The sequence below is a fragment of the Ursus maritimus genome, unplaced genomic scaffold (genome assembly GCF_017311325.1).
Source record: "Ursus maritimus isolate PB19 unplaced genomic scaffold, ASM1731132v1 scaffold_9, whole genome shotgun sequence".
Lineage (NCBI taxonomy): Eukaryota > Metazoa > Chordata > Mammalia > Carnivora > Ursidae > Ursus > Ursus maritimus.
In genome coordinates this window covers 23,586,633-23,598,822 of record NW_024427107.1, presented here as the reverse complement: position 1 = coordinate 23,598,822, position 12,190 = coordinate 23,586,633, and the positions used below count along the sequence as shown (strand labels likewise).

The window sequence follows — 12,190 nt, the reverse complement described above, 5'->3', positions numbered from 1 at the left end:
ACACATTTTACAGGTAAATAATGGGGCTACGTATTTTTGTGTTTTTAGTGTTTTTTTTTTAAACCTTTTCTGATCTTAGCCGTTGTTAGCATTACTAGAGTTATGCAAATAATTGCATTATAAACATGTTTATAACTTAGCCAAAACATTGATTTTTATAACTGTCAAAGACATAAGAGTTGACATTTCTTATGTGTCTTTTGATAAACTGCAATATTGTTTTAAGTGTATCTTGTCTTTTTGTTTATTGCTACAATTTAAGGACTTTATTTAAAAGCAATTTTGGAAGATTACTAGGAATAGCTTTTGGAGCAGTCACTTTTTGAACTGTAGCCACATGGTCAACAAGTAAACTACATGACTGATTTCATGTGCATTGTGCATTTTGGCCAATCCAAAGTACTGTATTTCATTGACTATAAAGCTTCCTTCGCAATATACATTTTCGTACATAGTCCCTTGTTGTGACTGCACTTCTGATTATTTAAATATGTTTTAAAGTATTCATTATGGACTTTATTCAGCTCTTAAAAGCTAGACTTTTCTGAACTATTCCAGTCTTCCTCCAACCAACTGAAATGTTATAAAAAATTTAAAAACATGGAGAGATGCAGTGCAAAGCTTATAATGCACTTTGGTATAGTTTATGAATTATCTTCTATTAATTAAAATATGTCCCAATAAGTATGATACCCATAATCTGTGGGTCTTCTACTGAAATCTAACTTAATATTAAGAGGTCATTCAGCTTTTATACCAAAAAAAAATTTTGAAAAACTATCACAGAGCATCTCTGCTGAGGCATGGGAAAAGGAGCACTGGAGTAGGGTTTATTACTATCTCTATCTTAGTAGTAAAACAAAGCTGTCATTATAGGAGACACATAGTTAAGCCTTCAGCTTAGTTCTTTAAGACTGGTTTAATATGGACCAGTTTTTCCAGAACCTGCAAAGAACATAAACAACCAAGATCTATAAAAGTAATTTTTCCTCATAGAAAGACCTAACATTGTACTTTGCAGCTTACTGAAAGCAATTAAATATGTTAATTGCATATATTTTAGTAACTTCTCAAGACATACTGGTACATATTTTAGTATAGAAGATTATCAAGTACACGAATTATATTCTGCTACTTGCTGACAAATAATGTTAAAAACCTAAATGATCTTAAAGGTCAAAGTGACAACTAGAATAAAGTTCAACTTTGACCAATTTTAGTAGGTTACTTTATGTGTTAGATCCAGAAGTAACCTTAAGTATAAAATATTGAAATAGAACTGAAAGATTAGGAAAAACTGTATATCTTGCGGCAAATGATACTTGCATGTTAATAAAGGCTCTTGACTGAAAGGTTTGATGAACACTTGGTGTTTGATCTTTTTAACTTTAATTTTCCCTTCCTCCTGAGGATTCATGAAACTACTTGCTTCAGGACATCTTGCCATATGATTTAATAGCAAGAATTTTTATTTGGTTGTATCAAAGAGATAATTTTATATAGCACTGAAAACAGTTTTCTGACACTTGGTAATTAGTTTACTTTCCAAATTCTGGGCAAATCTGCCCAGGTTTTTTTTTTTTTTTTTTCTGCACACAAACTATTACCATAAAATCCTGTTTTATTCAGTTAATATTTCATTTCTATACTAAGATTATCTTATGTTTTTTAGATTGCTTATCTTTCATGCAATTATTGACAAATGACAATCTCCTTACTTTTGAAGTCTTGTTGATACTAAGAAATACAATTTACTGTAAGCAGTAGATTCAGCTTGTGTTAAAAAAGAAAGACATTTAGAGACCTCTTGCTAGGCATGGAATGGTCATCTTAGTGTGAGCCATATTGCTAAATTTATCAATTCTTTCAAAAATTCTGAGAAATAATATAAAACTGCTGTTAAAGATTGAAGAGTGTTTAACCCTAGTGATTCCTATCTATATAATTCTCTAAAAAGAAATTTCATACAACTTTAACAAAGTTTGGGTGTATCCAGACTTAGCAGTGCTAAGTTGAGCTTTTGATTGGTTATCTCTTAAGTCTGATAAAAATTTAAGATCTGGAAATCAGTAAATGCAATTGATTCTTTATATGTATGGTGTTTTATTTGCAATATATAAATCCATTTTAATTCCAGGCCAGTCATATTTGTGCCAAGATTTTACATTTCTATTAGGTTAAACTCTTAAATATTGTACCTAATGATCTCTTGGTTTAAGCAAATATTTATTAATCTAGAGGTATTTTTGGTATGTTAGAGCACAAAACTGGGAGTTAAAGTCTGAAATCTTGTGTTAACTAGCCATGTGATAAGTTACTGGGCCTTAATTTTACATTTAGAAAATTAGGAGAGTGCACATTAATAAGGTGATAATGTTTACCACATTAATTTTTTTAATGAACAAACAAGATTATGTTTGTGGCTATTGCTTAAATCCAAGATTGCAAACATTACAGGCAATAAGATTAGGATTATAAATGAGAGAAAATGGCTTTGTTGTTGCATCTCTTAAATAATACTCTAAATTTTCAGTTTTGCTGCTTTTGATTAAGCATTAAATACCATACATCAGTACTACATATATTAATAGTTTAGAATTAATTTAGAATCCTTATAGTTGTTTCCTATTGCCTGCTACATAAAGAAAATCCAATTTTAGTTTTGGTTACCAACAATTGTTAATATAAAGGGAGTATTGACTGTTTTCACACCAGTATTATGTAATGCAAGCTCAACCCAAAACTCATTTTTCATTCATCCCTAAATTAGTAACTTATGCTGAAACAGATACATGTGTAAATTACTTACTTCATGTATTTCTAGCTGAAAACAAGCCTTTTTTTCCATTGCCCTGTTGGAATATTGTTTCCTTCTTCTATATTCCCTTAGTTGGTCCCTCCACCTCTATGCCCCCAGGTCATTTGCAAATATTTTCTTATAACAGTTCTCTGATTTTGGCTTTTACATTTAGATCTTTGATTCTAAGTTAAATTTTGTGTATGGTGTGAGGTAATCATTCAGCCTCATTCTTATGTGGCCTTCCCAGTACCATTTGTTAAATAGACTATTCTTTCCCGCATTTAATGATCTTGGCACCCGTGTTGAAAATTTTAAAGTTGCTTTGAGATAGAACTTATGTCTTAATCATTAAATTGTTCTATAAGTTTTGTGTTTGTTATTACTCTTATATAGGACCCAGGGGCATCAGAATTAGATTTTTCCCCCTGTGTAGTACTAGATGCTTAGAGTCATTTTTAATGTAAAAATGTCTTGTAATATTTTCCTAGATGTAAGTTTATATGTTAAGGCCTTTATTTGTGATAAGATCTCTTGCTTCATTATTTAGAGAAGCATGTATATGATGATAGCTTAGGATAAGAAAAATTCAAATTTCATGACTTTTTATTCTACCAGAATTGTCTAAAATCTTTTAGTTGGCCTTTTACATCATGAAGTAAGGCTTGTAATTAATTCTGTCTATGCATATCAACTGATCTAGTTCCACTGTTGGATTTTTTGTAATATATAACTAGGATTTTAATTATAAGGCATGTTAAATTTTGATGCAAATTTATCAAATATATTTTACTTTTGAGTCAGTGTAGTGTCATTTCTGTGAATCCCATCTCAAGTATAATTTTGAATTGGAAAGTACATTTTCTTTGGACTGTTCAAGACAATTTTTGCCTTTCCATAATTTCATTCAACCACTTTTGAAAATGCATGTTTCTTTAGTTTCTTACAGCCATCATTTGAATCAACCAGTATGTTGCCTTTTGCTATTTAGTTTTTATTTTAATGAAGATCCAAGACAAAATGTATAGTCCAAGAAAGGTCACAAGCTAATTTATGGTGAGATTCTAGATTCAGATTATAGTTCAAATTAGAACAAACATGGTGCTTAGATTCTAGAGATGACCTATATGAATGCTACATCCAGAAAAGGAAGTCATGTTTTGTTAGAGTATTGAAATAAACAATATACAGAATATTGAAATGGTCAAATTGAGATAGGGAGGAAATGCATGAGGTGTGCTTATGAAGTAATCAATGCTTAAGAAATATATAACATTTCCATCCAAGTGAACATTATCCTTCACTTAGTAGGGCTATTGTTGCTCAGAATGTTTCCAGACTTTAGAGTTTATAATAAATGTTCTTTTGAATAGCCTCATTAGTGGGAGGTGCTTTTCTTTAAATGTTTTGCAACAGCCAATAAATGTTTCTTATCTAAACCTACTGAATAAAGGTAAGTGGCCAGGCTGGTTAAGGAAGAAGGTATATAACTAGAAGAATTAGTTTTCTCATATAGCCAGTTATCCCGTTCAGGTATCATGGCATATCACAAAAATTAATGTAAGAATGTAGCATCAAAGTTGTAATTCAAAAGGATTTTATAAAATTGGTCTCTTACAATGCAGCACATCACCTTTACTTTGCTCAAAGTAGACAGTGTTTAAGCATTGTGCTTCCAATATTTTGTTGGGTTTTGTTTTTCAACATCACATTGAAAGACAACTTTCCTGTTCTGGGCAAGAATAGGTTCTATCTGGTAAAGTACCATACCATCCTTAAACACTGAAGGTACTTTGGTGAAAACGTATTCCTAAGGAATTGAGTCCAGGAAGTTACACTGACTATAGTGAAATGGCTATACTAAAGTTATAAAAGGCCAAAAGCTTGTGAAACTAATGAAACTACAATTTATGAGATTTGTTTTTGAATGCAACTGTATTCTTTTCCCAGTGGCAATTTTTACCTTATGTACATCTAAAAACTAGATTGTAAGACAGGAATGAAGAGGGAGAGCTATTTTATTTTTTTAGGTGGTTGATTTATTACCTTTCCTGGTGCCCAGCACAGCACGTTTACATTGCAAGCATTCAATAAGTGTTGAGTTGAAGGAAACTCACTGGTGTGTAAAGGTAGTGTTTCAGTCATATTCCACCGCAATCTTAAGTTTTATGCATTAGCTACTGATATGTAAATGTTGAAATAAAAGATTAATCTGAGGCTAACTGGAGATATCTGTACGTCATCTGGTCTGCCACTGGCAGGGAAGAGTACTGAACAGGAAGGCAGGAAAGCTCAGTTCAGGATCATTGTTAATGATCAGTTTGATGTTCTCCCATGAAAAATAATAGTAGTCTCTAAATAAACATTACTCCAAAGAAGATACACAAATGACCAGCAATACATGCAAACCTGCTCAAGTCCTAAGTCTTCAGGGAAATACTAAACCACAATAAGATACTTTACATCCACTATGATAGCTATACTATTTTTTAAAAGGACAATAATAAATATTGGCTCAGATGTGTAAAAATCACAACTTATAAATTTCAGGTGGGAGTGTAAAATGGAACAGCAGCTGTAGAAAACAGTCTGGCACTTCAAAAAATTAAACAGAGGTTCCAGTTCAAGATGGTGATGTAGAAGAACGACCTCACCTCCTCCAGGGAACATGCCAAATCACATCGATTAACAGAACAATTGCTCCTGAAGAACTGAGGACTGACTGAACAGCTACTGAACAATAAAGATAGAACAGCAAGAGAAATGGAGACATGCCACAGTTCAAAAGAATAACTAGTATATCCAGCTAGCCCGCAGAAGTCACTAAACACACATAATCTGCATAGGGGACACCATACACAAGACCACAACTTCAACTTTAGGGGAAGTAGCTATTTCACCTAATTCATAGAAACAAACAGAAAATCAAGTAAAATGGGGAGATAGGAATATATTCCAAAAGAAAGAACAAGAAGAAAAACTAAGAAAAAGAAAAATGAAACAGACAAGCAACATGCCTGATAAGGAATTTAGAGTAATGATCACAAAGATACTGAGTTGAAGAAAAGGACTAGAGAACTCAGTGAGACCTTCAATAAAGAGAAGATATTGAAAAGAATCCATCATAGTTGAAGAATAGAATAACTGAAGTAAAAAACACACTAGAGGGAATCAATACTAGATTAGAAGATGCAAAAGAACATAACAGGATCTAAAAGATAGGATAATAAAAAGCACACAAACCGAACAGCAAAAGAGGAAAAAATGAGAATAGATTAAGAGATCTCTTGGACAACATGAAGCAAACAAACATTTGCATTATAGGGGTCCCAGAAGAAGAAAAAGAGGTGTAGAAAATGTATTTGAACAAATAACTAAACTTCCCTAACCTAGGGTAGGAAATAGACATCCAAGTCCAAGAAGCACAGAAAGTTCCAAACAAGATATAGAGATTCTTAAAAGCAGAAAGAAAACAAAAAGAATCTTAAAAGCTGCAAGAAAGAAAAAAGTTACCCACAAGGGAAAAGTTATAAGACTATCAGTAAATTTTTCAGCAGAAACTGTAAGCCATAAGGGACTGGCATGATATATTTGAAGAGATGGAAGGAAAAAATCAACAACCAAGAATACCCAATAAGGTTGTCATTCATATTTGAAGGAGAGATAGTTTCTCAGACAAACAAAAGAAAAAGGAGTTTATCACCATCAAATTAGCCTTACAAGAAATGTTAAAGGGACTTCTTTAAGTGGAAAAGAAATAGCCATAATAAGACGAGAAAAATATGAATTAAAATATGTAAAACATGACAAAATATACATAAAATGTGTGGAAGGAGGTAAAAAGGGAAGATAAAGGGGGAAAGAAGATCCCCCCCCTTTTTTTAAAGTATGTATTTGAACTTAAATGATCATTGAATTAATATGGACTGTTATTTACTTAGGATATTGTACATGAACCTCATGGTAACCACAAACCCAAAACCTATGATAGATACACAAAATATAAAAAGAAAGCCAAACAAAACACTATACAGATACTCATCCATCACAAAGAGAACAGAAAGAACTACAAAAACAACCAGAAAACAAATTTTTAAAATGACAATAAATACATACTTAAATGTAAATGGCCTAAATGTAAATGACCTAAATGCTCCAATCAAAAGACATAGAGTAGCAGAAGGGCTAAAAAAACAAGACCCATCTACATGCTGCCTAGAAGAGACTCCCCTCAGACCTAAAAATGTGCACACACTAAAGGTGAAGGGATGGAAAACATTCACCATGGAAATGGAAAGGAGAAAAAGCCAGGGTAGCAATACTTGTGTCAGACAAAATAGACTTTAAAACAAAGACTGTAACGAGACAAAGAAGGGAATTACATAATGATAAAGGGATCAATCCAACAAGAGGATATAACAATTGTAAGTATCTACACACCCAAGACTGGGAGCACCTAAATACATAAGGCAAATATTAATAAACATAAACAGAGAAATTGATGGTAATACAATAATAGCAGGGGACTTTCCTAATCCACTCACATCAATGAATAAATCATCCAAACAGAAAATCAGTAAGGAAACAACGTCTTTAAATGACACATTGGACCAGATGGACATAACAGATACATAGAGAACATTACATCTAAAAGCAACAGAATACACATTCTTTTCAAGTGCACATGGAACATTCTCCAGAATAGATCACATATTAGGCCATAAAACAAGGTTCAATAAATTTAAGAAGATTGAATCATACCAGGCTTCTTTTCCAACCACAAGAGTATGAAACTAGAAATAATTCACAAGAAAAACATTGGAAAAAACACAAACATGTGGAGACTAAAAATGATACTAAACAACCAATGGGTCAATGAAGCAATCAAAGAAATTTTAAAAAATACATGGACACAAATGAAAATAAAACCAAAATGGTCCAAAATCTAAGGGACACAGTGAAAGCAGTTCTAAGAGGGAAGTATATAATAACACAGGTCTTCCTCAAGAAACAAGAAAAAAACTCAAATAGGTGCACCTGGCTGGCATGTCAGTGGAGTGTGCAACTCTTGATATCGAGTTTGTGGGTTCCAGGCCTGTGTTTTGTGCCTAAAAGAACTAGAAAAAGAATAAACAAAACATAGAAGAAAGGAAATAACAAAGGTCAGAACAGAAATAAATAACATAGAGACTAAAAAAAAAAAAAAAAAAAAAAACAAAAAAAAAAAAAAAAAAAAAAAAAAAAAAAACCCAGAAAAATAAAGATAAAACAGAAAAAGATAAACAAAATTGACTAACCCCTAGCCAGACTCATCAAGAAAGTGAAAGGGGGCACCTGTGTGGCTCAGATGGTTAAGCATCTGCCTTCAGCTCAGGTCATGATCTTAGGGTCCTGGGAATAGCCCTATGTCAGGCTCCCTGCTCAGTGGGGATTCTGCTTCACTCTCCCTCTGCCTCTCCCCTTCTTTCATGTGTACGTGTTCTCACTCTCTCTCTCTCTCTCTCTCTCTCAAATAAATAAATAAAATCTTTTAAAAAAGAGAGAGGAAAGGATTTAAAGAAATAAAATCAGAAATGAGAGAGAAGTAACAACTAATACCACAAAAATACAAAAAATACTATAAAAAATTCAAAGAAATGGATAAATTCCTAGAACCATACAATCTTCCAAAACTGAACCAGGAAGAAATAGAAAATATTAACAACAAATTAAAACTAATGAAATTGAAAACTGTCAAAAAATAAAAGTCCAGGACCACAGAGATTCACAAGTGAGTTCTACCAGACATTTAAAGAAGAGTTAAAACCTATTTTCTTCAAACTATTCCAAAACAGAAGAGGAAGGAAAGCTTCCAATTGCATTCTATAAGACCAGAATTACCCTGATAACAAAACCAGACAAAGACACACACACAAAAAAACTATAGGCCAAAATCCTTGATGAACATACATGCAAAACTCCTCAACAAAATATTAGCAAACTGCATATAATAATACATTAAAAAGATTATTCACCATGATCAGTAGGACTTATTCCTGGGATATAAGGATGGTTGCAAATCAATCAATGTCATATACCACATCAACAAAAGAATAAAATCTTATGATAATCACAATAAATGCAAAAAAAAAAACCATTTAACAAGATTCAACATCCATTCATGATAAAAACTCAACAAAATGAAGTTAGAAGGAACACAACTCAACATAATAAAGACCATATATGAAAAACCCACAGCGAACATCATACTCAATGGGCAAAAATTGAGAACTTTCCCTCTAAGGTCAGGAACAAGGCAAGGATATCTATTCTCACCATTTTTATTCAACATAGTACTAGAAATCCTAGCTGTAGTAATCAGATGAGAAAAAGAAATAAGAGGCATCTATATTGGTAAAGAAGACTGCATTTAGTGAGTTCAAAACTTTGGTTGAGAAGATCAAATTATGATGGAGATTTTTTTGGCTCAGACTATACCAGATTCTCTGGAGTATATTTTGAGGGGAGGGGTCAGGGAATGATTCTGGAAGAAGTGATGATGGGAAAGGATTGCCTGCTGAGGTTCACTGCTTGTCCCTCTCCCTCTGCTCCTCCCCCTGCTCACTCGCTCTTTCTCTCTCTCTCTCTCAAATAAATAAATAAAATCTTTTTAAAAAAAGAATTTATACAACTCTAAACAAGCCAAACAACACCAAAACAAGCAAACAATCCAATTAAAAACTGGTCAGGGGACCTGAATAGACATATAGACATACAGATGGGCAAAAGACATATGAAAAGATGCTCAACACCACTAATCATCAGGGAAATGCAAATCAAAACGAGAATGAGACACCACTTCACACCTGTTAGAATAACTAAAATCAAGAAGACAAGAAACAACAAGTGTGGTGAGGCTGTGGAGAAAAAGGAACCCTCGTGCACTGTTGGTGGGAAAGTAAATTGGTACAGCCACTGTGGGAAACAGCATGGAGTTTCCTCAAAAAATTAAAAATATTTAATTTAAAAATTAAAAATACCAGGGGTGCTTGGTTGGCACAGTCAGTTGAGTGTCCAACTCTTGGTTTTGGCTCAGGTTGTGATCTCAGGGTCTTGAGATGAAGCTCCACATCAGGCTCTGCACTCAGCATGGAGTGTGCTTGGGATTCTCTCTTCCTCTCCGTCTGCCCCTCCCCCTCAAAAATCTTTAAAAAATCTTTAAAAATAAAATAAATAAATCCTTAAAAAAAAATAGAAATACCAAATGATCCAATAATTGCACTATTGGTTATTTACCCAGGGAAAGCAAAAACACTAAATCAAAAAGTTATATGCACCCCAATGTTTATTTATAATAGCCAAGACATGGAAGCAACCTAAGTGTCTATTGATAGACAGATGGATAAGGAAAATATGGTCACACACACACGCGCACACGCGCGCGCAGGAATATTACTCAGCCATAAAAAAGGTTGAGATCGTGTCATTTGAGACAACATGGATGGACCTAGAGGGTATTATGCTAAGTGAAATAAGACTGAGAAAGACAAATACCTACCATATGACTCCACTCATAAATAGAATCTTAAAAAAAGGAATAAACAAACAAATCAGAACTATAAATACAGAGAACGAATTGATGGTTGCCAGAGGGGAGGCAGGTGGGAGGTTGGGCAAAATAGGCAAAGAGCAGAGAGAGATACAGGCTTCCACTTATGGAATATATAAGTCATGGGAATAAGAGGTACAGCATAAGGAGTACATCAATGATATTGTAATAGTGATACAATAGGACAGATGGTAGCTATATCTGTGGTGAACAGAGCATAATGTATAAACTTGTCAAATCACCAACTTGTATACCTGAAACTAATGTAACATTTTGTGCCAACTATACTTAAATTTTTAAAAATGTTTTTTAAAAAAGTTAAACAAAATTATCATATGACTCAGCATTTATACTCCTAGATAAATACTCAAAAATTCCTAATGAAATTTTAAACATCAAAATAGCTAGCTGAAGGAGAAAAAAAGTTATGATTACAAGATACTCTTTAAAGAAAGTAAAATTTTTTGAGGGGCAACTATCCATCTTCAGCAATTTGATACCCTTTATTATATATGACATAAGCAGAAAACAAATTAAGCATTAAATTTAAAATATTTGAAAAAAATGACAAGGAAAGTAGGATGAAAGAATTAACAAAACTAGAAACAGTTAGAAAATAGGAATTAGTAGATTATAAGGACATTTACAAATATAAGAGATGATTCAGAAGAGACAACTTTATGGGACATACCAAGAGAAAAATGGGAAAGCAAAAATGCACAGATAAAATGAAAAGAGAAAGCAATGCCCAACATTAGTTATGAGAAAAGTTATACACAAAAATGGAAAAATGTTTTTAAATTATATTAGATTATTATATACATGATTCCAACAAATTTTGAACTGTGATTGACTTACTAGGAAAATATAAGTTATGAAAATTAAACCAGATAAAACCTAAGTAGACCAATGAACCATGGAAGAAAATGAAGTAGTTGTCAAAGTATTTCTCCCAAAGAGACATAAGACTAGATTATTTTTACAGTTAAGTGTTTTGGTTTCTTAATATTCACAGAACACGATTCCCTTAGAAAATTATTCTAGCATATAGAAAAAGATGGCAAATTTCCAAGTCACTCTTACAACACTAGTATTATCTTTTTTTTTAGGAATTTATTTATTTTTTAATATTTTTTAAATTATATTATGTTAGTCACCATACAGTACATCCCTGGTTTTTGATGGAAAGTTCGATGATTCATTAGTTGCATATAACACCCAGTGCACCATGCAATATGTGCCCTCCTTACTACCCATCACCAGCCTATCCCATTCCCCCAACCCCCTCCCCTCTGAAGCCCTCAGTTTGTTTTTCAGAGTCCATAGTCTCTCATGCTTCATTCCCCCTTCTGATTACCCCCCCTTTCTTTATCCCTTTCTTCTCCTACCGATCTTCCTAGTTCTTATGTTCCATAGATGAGAGAAACCATATGATAATTGTCTTTCTCTGCTTGACTTATTTCACTTAGCATTATCTCCTCCAGTGCCGTCCATGTTGCAGCAAATGTTGAGAAATCATTCTTTTTGATAGCTGAATAATATTCCATTGTATATATGGACCACAACTTCTTAATCCAGTCATCTGTTGAAGGGCATCTCAGCTCCTTCCACGATTTAGCTATTGTGGACAATGCTGCTATGAACATTGGGGTGCATATGGCCCTTCTCTTTACTACGTCTGTATCTTTGGGGTAAATACCCAGTAGTGCAATGGCTGGATCATTGAACTCAAACTCTGACCAAACACCCCCTCCTCCTAGAAAGAAAGAAAGAAAGAAAGAAAGAAAGAAAGAAAGAAAGAAAGA

The 12,190-nt window shown here is 33.1% G+C and overlaps 1 long non-coding RNA gene across 1 annotated transcript in view; it reads right to left on the bottom strand.

Moving 5' to 3' along the window:
• LOC103681264 overlaps window positions 1-12,190 on the bottom strand; it is a 64,832-nt gene that overhangs the window by 15,145 nt on the left and 37,497 nt on the right. The window lies entirely within an intron of this gene.